Source organism: Hyperolius riggenbachi, chromosome 6 (assembly GCF_040937935.1).
Source record: "Hyperolius riggenbachi isolate aHypRig1 chromosome 6, aHypRig1.pri, whole genome shotgun sequence".
Taxonomy (NCBI): domain Eukaryota; kingdom Metazoa; phylum Chordata; class Amphibia; order Anura; family Hyperoliidae; genus Hyperolius; species Hyperolius riggenbachi.
The window spans coordinates 318,026,836-318,046,556 of NC_090651.1; the positions used below are offsets into that span (position 1 = coordinate 318,026,836).

General features: G+C 44.5%; 1 protein-coding gene across 3 annotated transcripts in view; it reads left to right on the top strand.

The window, feature by feature from the left end:
• LOC137521709 (galactoside alpha-(1,2)-fucosyltransferase 2-like) overlaps positions 1–19,721 on the top strand; it is a 169,231-nt gene that overhangs the window by 11,272 nt on the left and 138,238 nt on the right. For 2 of the 3 annotated variants that reach the window (XM_068241351.1, XM_068241349.1), the window contains exon 2: positions 11,942–12,107. The exons of the other annotated variant lie outside the window; for it this stretch is intronic. The gene's annotated coding sequence lies outside the window, so the exon portion shown is untranslated. The remainder of the gene's footprint in view (positions 1–11,941; positions 12,108–19,721) is intronic. 3 annotated transcript variants of the gene reach the window in all.

The window sequence follows — 19,721 nt, forward strand, 5'->3', positions numbered from 1 at the left end:
TTAACTTTCCATAGCAGTGCATTGTGAAAAAACTTTCAGTTAAAACGTGTATAGTGGGAACTATGGACCTTTTATATGAAAATCAGTTGCCCTTTCAGTTATAACTGAAAGCAACTGATTAAAGAGAACCTGAACTGAAAATGAAAAGTCAAAATAACCATACACAGGTCATACTTACCTCCTGTGTAGCCTACTCCTCAATCTTTCTCCTCTCCTGCGTCACATTTCTCCACTGTGATCAAGGGAATTCTCCGTCCTCAATTTTAAAAATGGTCATTACTCCAGAACAGGTTCCTGGTCAGCACACTGTTAAAGTACTGCTGACCTGGTAGGTATTTACTTTTAATTTATTACTGATGTTGTGTGTGACTTTCCCAGGACCATCTTTCCCCCTCCAGCACCCCCCTGTGGCCCGTTCTAACAGCATATATTATAGGGGAGAAAGTGACAGTTCTTCCTCCACGCTGTGCGTACATAACTCTGCCCCCTGCCTCTTTAGTTCCATATGTGTTACACTGCACACAGCGCGCAGGGGAGCTGCGCTGTGTGTGTGCTCATGTTGAGGTCAGAAGAATATTCGACAATTAACACATATGTGCAGTAGAGATGTCGCGAACTGTTCGCCGGCGAACGGTTCCAGGCGAACTTCGGGGTTTCGCCCGGAAGTTCGATTCGCCCCCTAAAGCTCTATTGAGTATAACTTTGACTCTCTATATCACAGCCAGCAGACACAATATTGCCATACACACTGCTCTCAATGCTGGAGCCCCCCCCCCCCCTTCCTTCCTTCTCCTCCTCCTCCTCCAAGTAAGGTCCTTATACTGCCTACACTAATTAGTTAAGGGACAGCTGCTACACACTCTGCTAGGGAGATTTTAATTAACATGTTTGTGGGTTCCTTCCTCCACCCTCCTCCCTCCATCTGCCAGGGAATTCCAGTATTTCAAAAACCAGCTTATATACCATGATAGGGATTTGAACCCAGGCCTCAGTGTATGGTAGGCAACTAACATATCCATTGTACCACCAACACTACTAGCTGAAAGTAGCTGAAAGTAGCCTAGTATGTACCATTTATGCTTAATGCAAGAGAAAAATTAGACAAGAGAAATAACCTTTATATCACACTCTTCTCCTGGCAGACTCAAAGCACCAGAGCTGCAGCCACTAGGGCACACTCTATAGGCAGTAGCACAGATATGTAGCCAGACATGGCCATGTATTTTGTGTTCAACAGTTGTCAAGAGAAAAATTAGACAAGATCTCTCTCTCTCTCACCAACACTACATGCTGAAGCCAGCCTAGCATGTACCATTTATGCTCAAAAATACAATTCCGCGGAAAGCGGTGACCATCCCTACTAGAGAGAGAGAGAGAGAGATATGAATCTACCTGGCTATCTGCGGTTCTCTTTGGACAACTGTTGAACACAAAAGACAAGGCCATGCCTGGCTACAGATCTGTAAGCAGTGGCTGCATGGTGTAATGGTGAATGGCTCTGCCTCTGACACAGGAGACCAGAGTTTGAATCTCGTCTCTGTCTGTTCAGTAAGCCAGCACCTATTCAGTAGGAGACCTTAGGCAAGTCTTCCTAACACTGCTATCTTGTCTAATTTTTCTCTTGACAACTGTTGAACACAAAATACAAGGCCATGTCTGGCTACATATCTGTGCTACTGCCTATATAGAATGTGCCCTAGTGGCTGCAGCTCTGGTGCTTTGAGTCTGCCAGGAGAAAAGTGTGATATAAATGTTATTTGTCTTGTCTAATTTTTCTCTTGCATTAAGCATAAATGGTACATGCTAGGCTACTTTCAGCTACTTTCAGCTAGTAGTGTTGGTGGTACAATGGATATGTTAGTTGCCTACCATACACTGAGGCCTGGGTTCAAATCCCTATCATAGTATATAAGCTGGTTTTTGAAATACTGGAATTCCCTGGCAGATGAGGAAGGAATAGGTAGAAGGGAGGAGGGTGGAGGACTAAAATAGGGGTCTGTGTGAAACCTAGATGTTAGCCTGGGACGTTTGATGTGTATTTCACTCAATCATGTGTGCCTCCAGGTATTAGAGCCTTTGAAACATGTTTTCCATCATTTTTCTAGGTGTCAGAATTTTTTCTTTTTTACAAAGTTCGCCTCCCCATTGAAGTGTATTGTGGTTCCCTTTTGCGGAGGTTTGCGAACCGAAAATCGGAGGTTCGCGACATCTCTAGTGTGCAGTGTAACACATATGGAACTAAAACTGCAGGTGGAGGGGGCGGAGTTATGTACACACAGCGGGGAGGAAGAACTGTCACTTCCTCCCCGGTAATATCCAACGTTTTGCCTCAGTCAAAGACTTTGACTGAGCAGAACGGGGGTCAGAGTGGGCACAGGAGGGGGGAGGCTGGTGCTGTGTGCTGGTCGCAGCACCAGCAATAAAACCACATTAAAAGTTTCTAAGAGGAGTGGAAAAGAGGGTAAGTAGTACTTTAAACTGTAATATCCCCCACATGAGCCATAGGGAAACATAGACATTACCTTGCACATTTAGTTGTAACTAACAGCTGCTGATACGTAACAGACAGCAACTGGTATATTTCAGTTCTGACAAAATCTTGTCCGAACTGGAAGGGATCACACTAAGAAGAAAATGGTGAGCTTCTGAGAGGAACTGAGGTGAGGTTAGTATGTAATATTCATTTGCAGCTACATCATGTGTTTATTTTAAATAATTACTCCCTTCAGGTTCCCTTTAAGTGTAAAAGGACCCATGGGGCTCATTCACACTACAGAATGCATGCACAAATGTTTTTGTACATGCGTTCCCATTGCACGGAATGCACGTTGTGGTGCGTTAAAGCACAGGCGTCGGCAGCAGCATGACAATAGAACCCACTGGGAGAAAGTGTGCGTCGTGCGATAAAATGTTCTCATGCGCATTACATTGCAACACATGGGAAAGCGCAGTGTTCTATAAATGGTAACATGAAAGTCTTCTGGACTTTCATGTTATCATGTGGATTGCATGCTATGTGCAGTGCGTCAAAACTGACAGCGCAGCACATAGTGTGAATTTCGCCCTTTAAGTGACACTGAAGCCTTAAAAAAAAAAAACCTTATAATATAATGAATTGTATGTGTAGTATGGATAATTGATAGCACATTAGTAGCAAAGAAAAGTTGCATATTTCTTCAGTTTATTTTTGGAAGGAAAAAAAAAAGTGTAGGTTGTATTGCATAAGCTTGCAATCAAGCCATCACTAATGTACTAACTGTAGCCTTTTACAACCAAACACAGAAATATGTTGTTGTTGTAATTTGATCTCTCCCCTGTGTCACATAACTGCCATGGCAGAGAAGGCAGATAAAGCAGGAAGTAGAAACAGTGCATATTTATCGCAGGATTTGTATAAGCTGTAACAAATGTTTTGTATATGCTGTTGTGTATCTTTCAAAACAGAGAGATAGGCCTGGTGCACACCAGAGGAGTTTTTCTGAGCGTTTTGAGTTTTTAAATCTGCTGCTAATGTTATCCTATGTGTCTGTGCACACTGGAGCAATGAGGTTTTGTAAAAAACCCCATAGCATTACATTGGGAAGAGCTTTTAGAGGTTTCAAAAGCTCTTCCCAATGTAATGCTATGGGGCTTTTTACAAAACCTCATTGCTCCAGTGTGCACAGACACATAGGATAACATTAGCAGCAGATTTAAAAACTCAAAACGCTCAGAAAAACTCCTCTGGTGTGCACCAGGCCGAAGTTCTGAGTTCAGGTCCACTTTAAGATGAAATGGGTCCCTAGGCAAGAAAGCAGTTTTTTGCCCACCCTTTATGGTCACCTGGCTTTGTTTGTTTGTTTTGTAGTATACTCTCTCCAGGCTCTAGGCAACTGCCTAGGCTTGCCTTGTGGATGATCTGCCTCTGACCACACAGACTTTTTTTAGAATTTTTTTTTTTTTTTTTTTACATATCCATTTTGCTGGATTAGTTATGACCTCCCCACTAGAGAAGCTCAGAGACCTCTAGAGATGTCTTCAGGCCCAAGTTACTTCTGCAACTTTGCTACTTGCTGTTTTTTTATTTTTTATTTTCTGGCTTTCAGTTCTGCTTTGATTTGATATACAAAAGAGTTAAGTTTTCAGTTTTGCATATTCCATTTCCCACACATGCTTATCACAGGATGTTTGAGAAGTGCTTACACTGTGACCGGTCACAGTGTGTCTCCACCACAGCCAGTAACATCCTGCAGTCCTGCTGAATCGGCGGCAGAAAACAGGAGGAAAACCAATGCCAATATAGGAAGAACAGGGACATCTGTAATACAGACAGCCATCTAAGTTCACTGAGCACTTTATTGGGAACATTCTATTAGGAAGTTGACTTTTCGACAGTCATTTTTGCATGGAAAATGGCATTTTACATTTTTGAGAATTTCTGTAAAAATACATATTATTTTTATAGCAAAAACGTGAAAAATGGTTTAAATAATCTTTAACTTTAGCGCTGACTGAGGCCACATACACACATCAGACCATAGTCTTTTGAAAATGAAAGATCACAGACCAATCTTACCCCCCTCCATGTAGTATGAGAGCCATACTCTACACAGTCTATTCTATGGAGCTGAACTCCACATCAGAAAAAAATCTTTGCAAGATGCTGCACACACAGATGCTGTACAGACACAAAAGATCAGTATCTGCAAAAGATCTGTTCCTGCCAAAAATCCATTCCTGCAAATTGCAATGATAGTCTATGAGATCTGCAGATCATCATACACACATGATTTAACTGACATTCATCTGCAGATAAAGCAATCTGCAGATCTGAAAATCCATCCTGGTGGATCTGATCTGTAGATGAATGTTTGTTAAACAAGGTGTGTATGAGGATCTGCAGATATCATAGACTATGAATGCATTTTGCAGGAACAGATCTTTTGGGGCTCGTTTCCACTGTTGCGACGCGATTTCGGCCGCATTCCGACGCTTGTAAAAACGCATGCGGATGCGTTTCCGCATGCGTTTTTACCCGCGATTTCGCGTGCGATTTCGCATGGCAGGGTGCCATGCGAAATTAACCATGACACTGCCAGGGCAAAATAACATTGAAAAGGTGCGAAATCGCCCGCGAATTCGCGGGTAAAAACGCATGTAAAAACGCATGCGTTTTTACTATTAAATACATTAGCGGCGATTCGCCCGCATTCCTGAGGCACGCGAATCTGCACGACCCTGTCGTGCAGATTTTCCCCGCACAGAAAAACGCCGCCGCCGCCGCACACGTGGAAACAACCCCATACAGTAACATTAAGTATGCGAATCCGCATGCAGTGCCCGCATGCGGATTCGCTACAGTGGAAACGAGCCCTTGCAGGAACAGATCTTTTGCAGGAACAGATCTTTTGCAGGAACAGATCTTTTGCAGGAACAGATCTTTTGCAGGAACAGATCTTTTGCAGGAACAGATCTTTTGCAGGAACAGATCTTTTGCAGGAACAGATCTTTTGCAGGAACAGATCTTTTGCAGGAACTGATCTTTTGCAGGAACTGATCTTTTGAATGTCTACAGCATCTTTGTGTGCAGCATCTTGCAAAGATTTCTGTCTGATGGGGAGTTCAGCTCCATAGAATAGACTGTGTAGGTATGGCTCTCATACTACATGGAAGGGGGTGAAATTGGTCTGTGATTTTTCATTTTCCAAAGACCATGGTCGGATGTGTGTATGAGCCTTAACCTCCTTGGCGGTATGAAAAATACCGCCAGGAGGGAGCGCAGCAGTTTTTTTTTTAAAAAAATTTTTTTAATCATGTAGCGAGCCGAGGGCTCGCTACATGATAGCCGCTGCTGAGCGGCATCCCCCCGCCCGCTTCGATCGCCTTCGGCGATCTCCGATCAGGAAATCCCGTTCATAGAACGGGATTTCCCGGAGGGCTTCCCCCGTCGCCATGGCGACGGGGCGGGATGACGTCACTGACGTCGGGACGTCATTGGGAGTCCCGGGCCACCCCTCGGCGCTGCCTGGCACTGATTGGCCAGGCAGCGCTGGGGTCTGGGGGGGGGGGGGGGCGCGCCGCAGCAGATAGCGGCGATCGGGCAGGGGCCGGCGGCGATCAGAGTGCTGGCGCAGCTAGCAAAGTGCTAGCTGCGTCCAGCAAAAAAAAAATTATGAAAATCGGCCCAGCAGGGCCTGAGCGGCACCCTCCGGCGGCTTACCCCGTGTCACACACGGGGTTACCGCCAAGGAGGTTAAGTGCTCCACCACCACACCAATAATTTAAAGACCTGCTTACCAGACCAATAAAGACCTTAATTACAGGGTCTATCAGGGCACAAAAGGACCAGCAGCTGGTTACTCTCCTGCTGGACACCCACTTCAGAAAAGTGTATCCACAGTGGTCCCAAATTATTATATCAAATAGAATGAATTCCCCTGTAAATGTATCCATCTGCAGTCGTTTAAGGTAAAATTAAATTTACAACATAAACTCACATGAGGGTCCTTGTGACAGGGACCCGAATAGATGTACAGCGTATCAAAATACAGGGCACCATCCAACCATCACACTACCACACCTGACCAGTTTCACTGTTAACTACGTTCGCCTTTTGGACATGGCTTCTACGCTGCTGTGCACTCCCGCACGCGATCGCGGTCCCGTGCCACCGCCCGTTAGCCTAGAGATCAATGAATGGGAACACAGTTCCCATTCATTGATCTATGTCCCCATTAGAAAGACCAATGGCTTCTCTCAGAAGCTGCGTTTTCTAAAGAAAAAAAAAGTTTCCCGTCCTCCCTCCACTTCCCTAAATACAATTTATTACATTTAAAATTAACGGTTTATCTCCCACATTCCAAAAAAATACCCAATTTTTTTTTAATTAAAAAAAAAACTTACAATAAAAAAACATAAATAGTTACGTAAGTGTCTGAACTTTTTTAATATGCATGTGAATAGGGTATATTACAATTTATTTTTCTAAATTATAAGCTTGTAAATAGTGATGGACGCAAAACTGAAAAAATGCACCTTTATTTCCTAATAAAATATTGGTGCCATACATTGTGATAGGGCCATAATTTAAATGGTGTAATAACTGGGACAAATGGGCAAATACGTGGGTTTTAATTATGGTAGCATGTATTATTTTAAAGCTATAATGGCCGAAAACTAAAATGATTTTTTTTCCCCTTAATATTCCCATTAAAATGCATTTAGAAAAAAATAATTCTTAGCAAAATGAACCACCCAAAGAAAGCCTAATTAGTGGCGGAAAAAAACAAGATACAGATCAATTCATTGAGATAAGAAGTGATAAAGTTGTTGGCGAATGAATGGGAGGTGAAAATTGCTCGGATGCATAAGATAAGGTGATAAAACGACTGAAGGCTGAAGTGGTTAAGCTTTCTCAGATAGCCCCTGAGGAAGCTTAAAAGTGAAAGAGGTCGGGGGTGGCGGTCGGACTGTTGGTTGGACGGTGCCCTGTATTTTGATACGCTGTACATCTACTCGGTTCCCTGTCACAAGGACTCTCGTGAGTTTGTTGTAAATTCAATTTTACCTTATTAAACCATTGCAGATGGATACACTTACAGGCGATTTCATTCTATTGTATTTGATATAATCATTTGGAACCACAGTGGATAAGCTTTTCTGAAGTGGGTGTCCGGCAGGAGAGTAACCGGCTGCTGGTCCTTTTTCTGCCCTGATCGACCTTATAATTAAGGTCTTTATTGGTCTGGTAAGCGTGTCTTTAATTATTGGTGTGGTGAGGGAGCACTTAGTCAGCGCTGAAGATAAAGATGATCTATGTTGAGAAGTGCATTGGAACATTGGACTTATAGCAGCAACTTTTATGTTTTCCATCTGAGTTGGCAAGTTTCCTGGAGCCCTGATATATATTTTATTTTAACGTGGAAATTTGCAAAAATCACAGACTTCTTACAAAATGATTCTTGTTGGCATTTTTGCTTGAAAGTTGAATTTAACCTTATTTTCGCAAAAAATTATTGGGAAAAGAATATCCGCAATTTCTGTTCTCATCACTGTTCAGTAGTCGCAGGCAGGGGTGTAGCTAGACTTAATGGGCATTTGTCCCCGAATGGAAGCAGAGAGTGTTCTGCGGTGAAGCAGCCTCTGGAAGCAGGAAAAAAATTACACCTGCTTCTGCACACGGTTTTTGTGAGAATGGGGAGGCTTCTTTGCAAATTGGCTGCACTTGTGGTTGGGGAGAGGGAGGTGGAGGGGCCTGCAAAGCCTCTGGGCCCCCCTCACAGGGGTGATTGCTATGCCCAAGGTGAAACTAGGTTTATTTACAGGATTCACCAACTATCTACACTAATGGAATTTTGCTCTGTGTCTATCACCAAGGCAGGTAGGCGATTGCTCTGCTCCCCTCAAATTTGGACGCAGGCATTTTTTTTTTCAAACTAGCCGCCGAAGCTCTGGCCATGCCCACCGCGGTGGCTGCAGCCGGCCTCCAGCTCAGCAGCTGGAGACTGGTGGCTGCCAGGTGGAGGTTTCTGAAGGGAGCTGGGAAAAAAGGGCGCATGCCGCTAGTGGACAAAAAGGGCGCCGCCATTCACTCCCATAATAAATAGCGTTTAATGGGCGCCGGGTAGGAAAAAAGGGCGCCGGAGCTAAATAAAGTTTATAAACGGCGCCAGGAGCTAAATAAAGTTTACAAACGGCGCCCGGAGCTGTTTAATGATTTATAACTGAACTTGTGGTGATTTACGTTTATAAAATGCACCCGTGCCGAATAACGTTTATGAAAATACTAAACATATTTATCTTATTTAAATAATTAAAACATTATTTAAAGTTTTATCCCTTACTGTTTGTAAAACATTATTATTCACAAAATAAAGCGATCAGTACGTAACGTAAATTGCAAAATATTTTTTTAATCCACAATTAGTAAAACATAATTATCCACATAATAAAGGGGGGTCTTAGGTTTAGGCACCAACAGGGGGGTCTTAGGTTTAGGCACCAACAGGGGGGTCTTAGGTTTAGGCATTAACAGGGGGGTCTTAGGTTTAGGCACCAACAGGGGGGTCTTAGGTTTAGGCATTAACAGGGGGGGTCTTAGGTTTAGGCATTAACAGGGGGGTCTTAGGTTTAGGCACCAAGAGGGGGGTCTAGGGGTTAGGGGTAGGTACAGGGAGGGTTACTTAGGCACCAACAGGGGGGTCTTAGGTTTAGGCACCAACAGGGGGGTCTTAGGTTTAGGCATTAACAGGGGGGGTCTTAGGTTTAGGCATTAACAGGGGGGTCTTAGGTTTAGGCACCAAGAGGGGGGTCTTAGGTTTAGGCACCAACAGGGGGGTCTTAGGTTTAGGCACCAACAGGGGGGTCTTAGGTTTAGGCACCAAGAGGGGGGTCTAGGGGTTAGGGGTAGGTACAGGGAGGGTTACTTAGGCACCAACAGGGGGGTCTTAGGTTTAGGCACCAACAGGGGGGTCTTAGGTTTAGGCACCAACAGGGGGGTCTTAGGTTTAGGCACCAACAGGGGGGTCTTAGGTTTAGGCATTAACAGGGGGGTCTTAGGTTTAGGCACCAACAGGGGGGTCTTAGGTTTAGGCATTAACAGGGGGGGTCTTAGGTTTAGGCATTAACAGGGGGGTCTTAGGTTTAGGCACCAAGAGGGGGGTCTAGGGGTTAGGGGTAGGTACAGGGAGGGTTACTTAGGCACCAACAGGGGGGTCTTAGGTTTAGGCACCAACAGGGGGGTCTTAGGTTTAGGCACCAACAGGGGGGTCTTAGGTTTAGGCACCAACAGGGGGGTCTTAGGTTTAGGCACCAACAGGGGGGTCTTAGGTTTAGGCACCAACAGGGGGGTCTTAGGTTTAGGCACCAACAGGGGGGTCTTAGGTTTAGGCACCAACAGGGGGGTCTTAGGTTTAGGCACCAACAGGGGAGTCTAGGGGTTAGGGATAGGTACAGGTAGGGTTCTGTGTAAGAGTAGGCTTAGGTATAGTTTTAGTAAAATTTTAGTAATAATTACTAATGTATTACAACATTTATTACGAACGTAGTTATATTTATATCATCTTTATAAACAATATTTTCAAATTTTATTATAACAACAAACCATAAATGACGGTTATTCACAATAATATACAATTATAACAATTAAACATATATTATTGGTTTTTTTATAAACGTAATTATAAGTTTAACTTTTGAAACAGGGAAGATTAACGTTTTCACAATTTCCGATTTCATAAACATTATTTAATGATTTATAATTTTGTTAAACATTATTTGTAAACGAAATATAGCACACTATATTTATAAACACTATTAATGATTAATTATTATTTAGAGTTTACACCCCGCGCCCTTTTTGTCCAGGCGCCCTTTTTGTACGTACGCTTCTGAAGAGCTTTGTCAGTTTCGGCATGACCGCCATTGCTCTGCTGAGGAGAGGGGCATGGAATTACCTGTCACCCGACGACGTCAGATCAGGCGAGTATTTAGCCCTAACCTCTCTCCTTCCGGCCCATCCATCATCATTCAAACAGGCCCTGTCATTTATGCTTCCAGTACTGTAATATCTAAGGGGGAAAAAATCGTTAGTCCTCAACCGCTTGGGGACAGGACTAGTTGAAATCGACACCCTTTTTATGTCCACTTATTCCTGCCAGGAGATAAATTTCAACTTCCACAATCGCTCGCACACACCGCTCCCGTCATCCATGCTGATATCACAACGCTGCAGCAGAGCTCCATATCTTGGTCAGGAGCCAATGTCCTATGCTTCCATTGGTTCCCGACCCTGTGATCACTGTGAGCCAATCACAGTGATCACACAGCTCGCTTTGGCAAAACATAAGTCTCTGCACCTAAAGAGGCCAGAGATGCGCAGTACAGAAGTGGTTAATTTCACTTTTTTATAATTTCATATCAGATACTATATCATTTAGGCCTCTTTCACACCAAGATGTTGCGTTTTAGGGGACATTAAGGTCGCATAACGTGCCCCTAACGCAAGGCATGGTGGTGTTGAAGTTGGACGTCAGATTGAGCCACGTTATGAGGCTCTTGGTGCTATCCTGGGAAGTGCAGATCTTTTCAATCTTTGAATCATTTTACTAGGGAAGCAGGAAGCAGAGGTGCAGCAGAGTGAGAGAATGAAGGCACATTGAGGGTGCTAATGGGGAAGGGAGAGATGCAGCACAGAAGCTGCAGTTCCTGTTTCTTCCAGACATCCACTGTGAACCGAATCCTTCATTGTGGTGATCCGGATGATTCGACTCTCACAAAGATCCGGATCAAAGATCCAAATCGTTCATGATCTGGACAACACTACAGTGCAGTGAATATTAATTAGCCATATGGCTAGGAACAATAGCGGACTCTCCCCTTTACTGAGCATGTGCAAACAGTCTAATGTAGCTAAAACCACATATAACGCACAGCATGCTGCACTTTCTTTGAATGTCCAGCGTTACACTGTAACACAACGTGGGCACTGTGAACAGCCCATTGATTTTTCATTACTGTGAGTTGGGCTGCGTTACAGGCTGCTCTAACGTGCACCTGTAACGTCCCACTGTGAAAGCAGCCTTAGGCCTCGTTCACATCTGAGGAGCGCAGATAGCCGTGCGATCCGAACGCAGCGCATCCGATCGCACGCTATCTGCGCCGCTGCCCGCTGCTTTGCTGATCCCATCCATTGACAGTGATGGGATCAGCTCTGCGCTTGCGGGCAAAATGCAGGCAGCAGTACGCAAGCGCTTCCCAGCGCATCAGATGTGAACGGTAGAAGGGCAGTCTATGCCCTTCTGCCATTCCTGCGTTTCAGCACATCATACGCGCTTCCATATCTGCACGGAAGCACGTATGATGTGAACGAGGCCTTAGAAAATCATTTACAAATATTGGCTCAACATAATCTAAGGTGTGTTTTTACAATAGGATAAAAAAAAGCGTTTTGCTTGTCTTTCAGGACTTGATGACCTTAATGCATGTCAGTCTGCAGGATTAAATGGCTCTACACAATTGACGTGATGGTTAATAGCAGGTGTGGAACTTTGAACACTCCCAGGTATTTTTCAATGACGAGGAAGTGGTGTGTCCGTATCATTTTACTCTTGTGAATGTGAACATGTGAGGTAAGCATGTTAAACAGCTGTAGTGTTGCACATTATACCTGCCTTGAGATATTCACCTTGTAATGAAAGTTGTAGTACAACCCTTGGGTGAGCACAGAACATTACGTAACTCTCTCTCACATACTGCGATAGTCTGAAACTTAGCTCCCAACTGTCCCTCTTTTGGAGAGACAGTCCCTCTTTGGGAGCCCTGTCCCCCAGAGCCGGGACAAGGTCCTCCAGCACCCAAGGCTGAGACACCAAAGTGCGCCCCTCCATCTCTCCCACCCCAGCCATCACACACTGATTGCTATTAGACTAATAGGTGCCCCAGGGCCCACAACCTCCCTAATACCTTAATCTCTAGTTATCTGACTTGCAGTCACTGCCATGTATCCCCTTTTCCTATTTCTTTCTGCTTCAAACAGAATTGGGAATGACAACTGAATGAATTGTGCGCCCCCTCCTACACTGCGCCGAGGCTGGAGCCTCTCCAGCCTCTGCCTCGGCCCGGCCCTGCTGTCCCCATGTCCCTCTTTCATTATCATTTGTCCCTCTTTCAGGACTTTGTCCCTCTTTCTATGTAAATATGTAGTGTGTTTGTGTGTGTGTGTGTGTGTGTGTGTGTGTGTGTGTGTGTGTGTGTATATATAGAGATAGATAGATAGATAGACTTCATTCCCATCATTTAAATTGATATAATGCCAGGGGCGAGACGGGGGGCTTCATCCCACATTTTGCTGGGCAGGCTTACTTAGACCGCTGTTAAGTACATGTAAATTTGGCTCAACCCCATGACCACACTCACATTCTGGTGCATGGCCACGCCCATTTTTCAGCTGGAGTGCCCAAAAGTGCCCTGGATCTCTTAGAATCCTAGCAACGCCCCTGTATAATACTAATTTTAAAATGTTAATATGAAGTAAAATGAAACAAGATAGAAAGGACCAGTGTGGTTTGAATTATAAAAACCTATTTTTCTTATGAAATCTTTATGGTATGTGTGACTAGGGGTGTGATCAGGGGTGTGGCTTAAGTGTCCTTCTTTCTCATCTCAAAAAGTTGGGAGGTATGCTGAAAGGTTCTTTAACCTTTTGATACGATCCTCTCGAGTTTGCAAAACTGGGAAGACTGCTAACTTGTAATGTTTCTGACATTCAGCTGTTCACTGACCCAGAAAAGTAAACATTTAGCAAATCAAAGCCTCTAGATGCGGGCTAATATGTCAGAGGCCAGTTAAAGAGGAACTTTAACCCAGGGTTGAGTTTCATCCCAATCAGTAGCCAACACCTCACAAGAAATCTTTACCTTTTAGATCATTAGGGACGTCCGTATGGCTGAAATTGTGGTGAATTCCCTCCAACAGTGTGATGTCAGGGCCAATTCCCTGTCTAAATTGCATTGTGGGTAGTAACTGCTGCTTCCAGCTACCAAGCAAGCAGTATCTCCCTCTGTGTGTAGAACTAGTCTCTCAGTAAAGATACATTCTGCAGAGGTCACCTGGCATAACAACAAATGTCCCCACTAGTGTTGATTATACAGAGTAGCTTCGTACTCGTAGCTACTCTGAATCAAAATTTCAATGAGACAGCTGTGACTGTGGAATCATTGGACTAGTTTAATTACCCCTGAATTTCAGGTCATTTCTGTGATTTTTCTATCTTCAGAGTTTATTGTTTTTGTTTAACCACTTGAGGACCGCAGCGTCAAACTCTCCTAAAGACCAGGACATTTTTCTGTAAATAGGTCACTGCAGCTTTAAGGCCTCACTGCAGGGCCGCATAACTCAGCACACAAGTGATTCCCCCCCCCCCCCCCCTCCTTTTCTCCCCACCAACAGAGCTCTCTGTTGGTGGGGTCCGATTGCCCCCACAGTCCCCCAGTGTTTATTTATTTTTATTTATTCCCCAGTCAGCCAATGATGGCAATCGGCTGTCATAGGCTTCAGCCTATGAGAGCCTATCGCTCTCCTGTGTCCCAGGGTGACAGCCGTGTCACACCTAATTAGATGACGGTTTCTCCGTCTAACAGATCTCCTGCTAGCCCCATTGAAAGCCAATCGGCGTGGAGCGGTCCTGGGACTGCCGCCATGTTCACGCCAATCGGCGTGGAGCGGTCGGCAAGTAGTTAAAAGACTTTAACTCCTCATGTCTCAGTTTGTGCATCCACAATGTCCTTATGAGGTGAGATAAATTCTCTGTGTGGTAAACTCTTCTCCCTCATCTTTAATGAGATTGCAAACTGTTCTGTTCTGGAGAAAAGATCAGGTTGAATAGACCCTCTGAGTGAGATTATCATGCTTGTCATGGTGAATTCAGTGAGGAAGCCTGGAAAGGCGTCTGTTAATTTCATAATCCCCCTATCAGAAGTGAGGAGGACTACCTCATCACTGTCCTGCAGCTTCTCTGCAGCCTAGCAGCAGCACTGCTCAAGCAAAGTATTTGGGGCCTGTACCTAACTATATAAACAGGCCTTTTGATGACTGCAGGGTGAGAAAACAAGATGAATATGGCGTGATCTTTCACTACCCTTTTGATGTACTTTTTAGTCAGGTATGATCTGCTTTATCCATATCAAACGAAATGTGAGAAATAGAACATATTTTGTTGTATTCTGTTATGGTGGGCAAGACTGGATTTATACTTTTTGTGCCCCTAGTACAAGTATGTTGTGTCTCCCTTTTCTTGTGCAGCAGCTCCCCCCCCCCCCCATTCCATGGGCAGCCCCCTCTTCCACGTGTATCATCCATGTACTGTGGTCCCTCCCTTTCATACACTTCTCCCTTGGCCATCATTTTCCCTTTTTCATGTGTTGATCCCCATTTCAACCTCCTCTTTCATGTTCAGATGCCCCATTGTTCTACCCGCCCCAGGACCTGGCCCTTTGTGGCCTTACCAGGAATCTGGTTCTGATGATGGACAAATTACATCTTTTAATAAACGTGTGTGTGTGTGTGTGTGTGTGTGTGTGTGTGTGTGTGTGTGTGTGTGTGTGTGTGTGTGTGTGTGTGTGTGTGTGTGTGTGTGTGTGTGTGTGTGTGTGTGTGTGACCCGATTTAATCCCCAACATTTTGGGGGTTTGGGGTTTTCAAAACCACAATCTATGCAATTTGGCTACACTGTCGCCGGAGTCTGGGCTCAACACTTTATGTGAAGCACGATTATTATTTATTAATAAAGCGCCATCATCTTCTGCAGCACCGGGTCAGTTGATTTGGGCTGCTGGGCACCCAATTTGGTGGGCATCTAATAGATGCCAATGCAAAAGTTTGGTAATAGATTGCTGTTGGGTACACTGTACTAGCTCACCATTGGGTATAGCTAGACTAGCCGATTGGCTATTTGCAGCTAGTTCTTTGTGCGTTGGTAATTTGGGCGGTGGGGGGGGGGAGGAGTGTGGTATTAGGCATTAGGAAGAGGGTATTAGTGTTAGGTATCAGGAGAGGCAGTATTGGTGTTAGGCTCTAGCTAACGGTGTATTTACGGTATATGGGACTGGGAGGAAAAATGGGAAGAATATGCACATGGTGTCCATGAAGCAGAATTATTTTTTCTCCACGCATCCAAAAATTTAATCTCTTTCAGGGTCATTCAAATAATGTGTCCCCCAGCAAAACTCTGTCGTCCCCCAAAGTTCACATCCTTTCCCTTGCCTACCCCTTGTGACCCTCACAGCCTGGAAGTTCATTTTACAAGGCTCACAAAGCAAGAGTGGCCATCCTAATCTTCACACCCATAACAATTTAGCCACAAATCGCCTGGTCTGAAGAACAGACCCCCTTTATAAGAGGGAGTGCTGTAGTAGTTGGTGCCCCCTTACAGCTGTGGACCTCCCTGTAGTTACGTCCCTGGTTTGTTTATAAACCTATACATGTGATTGCTAGTTTTCAGAATGACATGAATGCCTCCAAAACCTAACCCAAATTGGGTAAAAAAGTGCAGTGTAAAATTTTTTATTTATTTGTTTTCTCCATGCTTCATGATTGGTGAACTTTACATGGTGAACTAGTCTGCCGATTTTCTGAACCTCTTGTTAAGCCAGAATGATCTGGATTCGCTGGTAGACCAAACTCAGAAATTTTGCTTGCTCGTCCCATGTTGCTTGCAGTCATACAATGGCAATGCTGAGCCAAAAAAAAAAGTGTGAGAACAAAGCCTCATGTAAATAGAATTACTAGATATTTTATTTACCTTTGCCAAACCACGGCACCAACCTGGCTTCATGTAATGAGCGATCGATGTGGTTGAGTAATTACCTTGTAAACGAGGTCAACTAATTGTCAAGATCTTAAAAATGAATGACTGGATCAGTATACTTTGCAATAAATAACTTTCAACAACTTTACTAACTCCTCCACTTGTCTTGTGCTTGACTTATACAATGTATGATGAGTTTCCCACTACATAAAGAAAAAAGTAAATCAAGAACTACCTATTAACCTATTTGAGTGAATAAAGAATAGACCTGATGCCTAGATTTCAGTAGAGCTGATTTATTTTATAGAAATACTACAATGGAATAGGTGAATTTAAGTCTCTGAATGGCTGGTTGTGATCATATCTCACTTGTGCTTCCTGTGTAGAGTAAACCAGGAGCAAACCACTTGTGTTAAATTGCCATATGTATTCTCTCTAAGGATGTGTCTGATTTGACCTCAAAAACAAGGAAAAAGGCCCAAGAGCTAATAGTTCAGCATGTAAAGACATTTTTATGAATATATAGGTGAAGGTACTCTTACCAACAAGTTTTCTCCAGACAATGACTTTATGCACTTGCAGGGAAAATGCGCATGTACCCACTCAGGACTTCCAAGGTACAAAAGAGCAGTTGGAGCCACTCTGGATAATCTGCCTTGGCTATAGATTTCTGCTTGAACACTTAAGGACTAGAGATGGCTTGAATCTCCGATTTCAGGTTCGCGAACCTCGAACGCGAACTTCCGCAAAAGTTCGCGTTCATGTGAACTTTGTGAACCGCAATAGACTTCAATGGGCAGGCGAACTTTCAAAACTATAAACACTAATTCTGGCCATAAAAGTGATGGAAAAGATGTTTCAAGGGGTCTAACACCTGAAAGGAGGGCATAGCGGCGTGGGATACACACCAAAAGTCCCAGGGAAAATTACGGAAAATTACGGAGCAGGGTTTTAAGGGCAGAAATCCTATTGCATTGCTAAATTGGAGGCATAAAGTGCTTTAAAACCTCTTGCGTGTGTATACACTAATCAGGTAGTGTAATTGGTGTACTGCTTCACAATGACAGACCAAACTCACTGTGTAATGCACCGTACACAGCTGTTTGTGTAGTGACGGCCGTGCTGGACTGGTGCGCACCATGGCGAGCGTGCAGGCGATGGCAGTTTTCGAGGTGGCTCAATGACAGAACAGTGACTGTCATTTGGTCTGTCCACAATGAAGCAACGACCTTATTATCTTGGGTCAGGTGTGCCCCCCCCCCCCCAACGCCCTCATATAGCCAGTCATTGCTTCATTGTGATACGCAAGTCCCTTCACCGTGGCAAGGTAATGATCACGAAAGGGAATTGACACATGTACATGCCTTTTGTTTTGTTGCTGCACTGCAGCCAGAAAAATTAGGCAGGCATGCATGTACACGCACCAGAAAATTTTATTTTTATAGTGGCCGCTGCTAGCACCGGCCTTAGAAATTCAGGAATCCACCTGGAGTCCTGGACCCTGTTGGTGGTGGCGGGGGAAGGCAGTCAAGCGGGGACTGTCTTAGTCTTCAGGCAGGCCTGACTGTGCTTTGCAGACCAGGCATCTGTGGTCAGATAGACCCTTGACCCAACGCTGTGTGCAAGAGAGGACAAACTTGGCTTTCAACATCACGGTACAGTTTGAGTAACGCCTTTTTTGAGAAATAATTGAGCTCTGATATCTTCTACTGCGGTGTGTGGCCTTGCTTTTGTGTGCTGATGTTCCTCAGGTAGTCATCCCATTGCAGTTTGTGCTTTTTCATCATGTGGCTTCATAAGGCAGTTGTCCCTACGCGGGTCTTGGTCTTTCCACAGCTCAATTTTTGGTGGCAGAGAGTACAGATGGCATTGCTCTCATCTAAGACAGATACACAAAAAATTTCTACACCGCTGAGCAGTTTGATGGCACTTTGGTGGTGGCGGCCGACTGAGTGTTAAGTGGGGTGCCAGAATCAGAGCAGGAGGAGGAAGATATGTCACGCTTCCGTGCGGAAGCTGAGGAAGATGAGGTGTTCTGTGCTAAATAGTCAACTACGTCCTGACAATATTGGGAGTTGGTGGCATGTGCCTTCTTCTGAACACTGTCCTTTGGTCAAGGGCCGCACAAAGGGTGCAGTGAAAGGTATGCAGTGACTGCTGGTATAACAATGTGCAGTCACACAGGTGCAGTGAAAATGGATGCACTGACTGCTGGTATATAAAACTGCGTGCAGTCACACAGATACAGTGAAAGGTGTGCAGTGACTGGTATTGTAATACAATGTGCAGCAGTCACACAGGTGCAGTGAAAAGGTAGGCACCGAATGTGCTGGGCCTGGCACAGTATAGCAATTAGCAAGGGCCAGCTGCGACAGACAGGGCTGTATATGCAGTGTCAGTGGGACACACACACACTCTCCAATGTCTCTCCCCTCTCACTAAAACAGCCCACTGACGCAGTTGTGTCGCTTTTCAGTTATACATCAATGTTACAGACGCTGAAAAGCCGACACAACTGTGTTAGTGGAACACCCCCCCCCCCCCCCCTTAGTGAACAGCCAATTTTTTTACATTTCAATGGTCTGCAGCTTGAACAGATTGCTGCAGAGCCATACAACTTGGCACATGATTTTTCCCCTCCTTTTGTTGCCACCAAGAGAGCCTTCTGGTTGTTGTTTTTTTTTTTTTTTTAATCAAATTTTTTTTCCCCCTTCCCCAAGAACCAATCACACATAGCTCCCAACTGTCCCTCTTTTGGGAGCCCTGTCCCTCTGTCCCTCTTTCCTCCTCATTTGTCCCTCTTTCAGGACTTGGTCCCTCTTTCTATGTAAATATGTCTCTACTGAAAAATGTGTTTGACTCTAAACTTTATCCCCATCCTTTAAATTGATATATTTCTAATTTTCAAATGTTTATATGAAGGAAAATGAACCAGGATAGTTATAAAACATATTTTTCTTATGAAATCTTTATGGTATTCATGACTAGGGGTGTGCTGGGGGCGTGATCAGGGGTGTGTCTTGTGTCCCTCTTTCTCATCTCAAAAAGTTGGGCGCAATCGGGGCGATCCTCTCTCATAGGGATCGCGTAGTGAAGCGATCTAGGGGACAGCCAAGTGACAGGGCTGCCCCCAGTACAGCTCTGCTTTAGATCGCAGTGCTGTACAATCAAAGCAAACAGCTGTTTTTTGGGAGTTTTATTTCTTTTTTTTTTATTCTGTCAGCAACGATTGCCGCTTGCAGATGCGCGATCCGTGCTAATACCCTCCCCCAGGACTTGATGCCTTTCGGCATTAGGCAGTCATGGGGGAGCCACTCTGCGGCCGCCAATTTGCGTTAGGCGGTCATTGGGTGGTTAATTAAAGGAAACTTAAAGTGAAATAATTGTGCCCAGTTAAACTTAACTGGGACTTCTTTCAGCAGCACAGTGATGTAGTGGT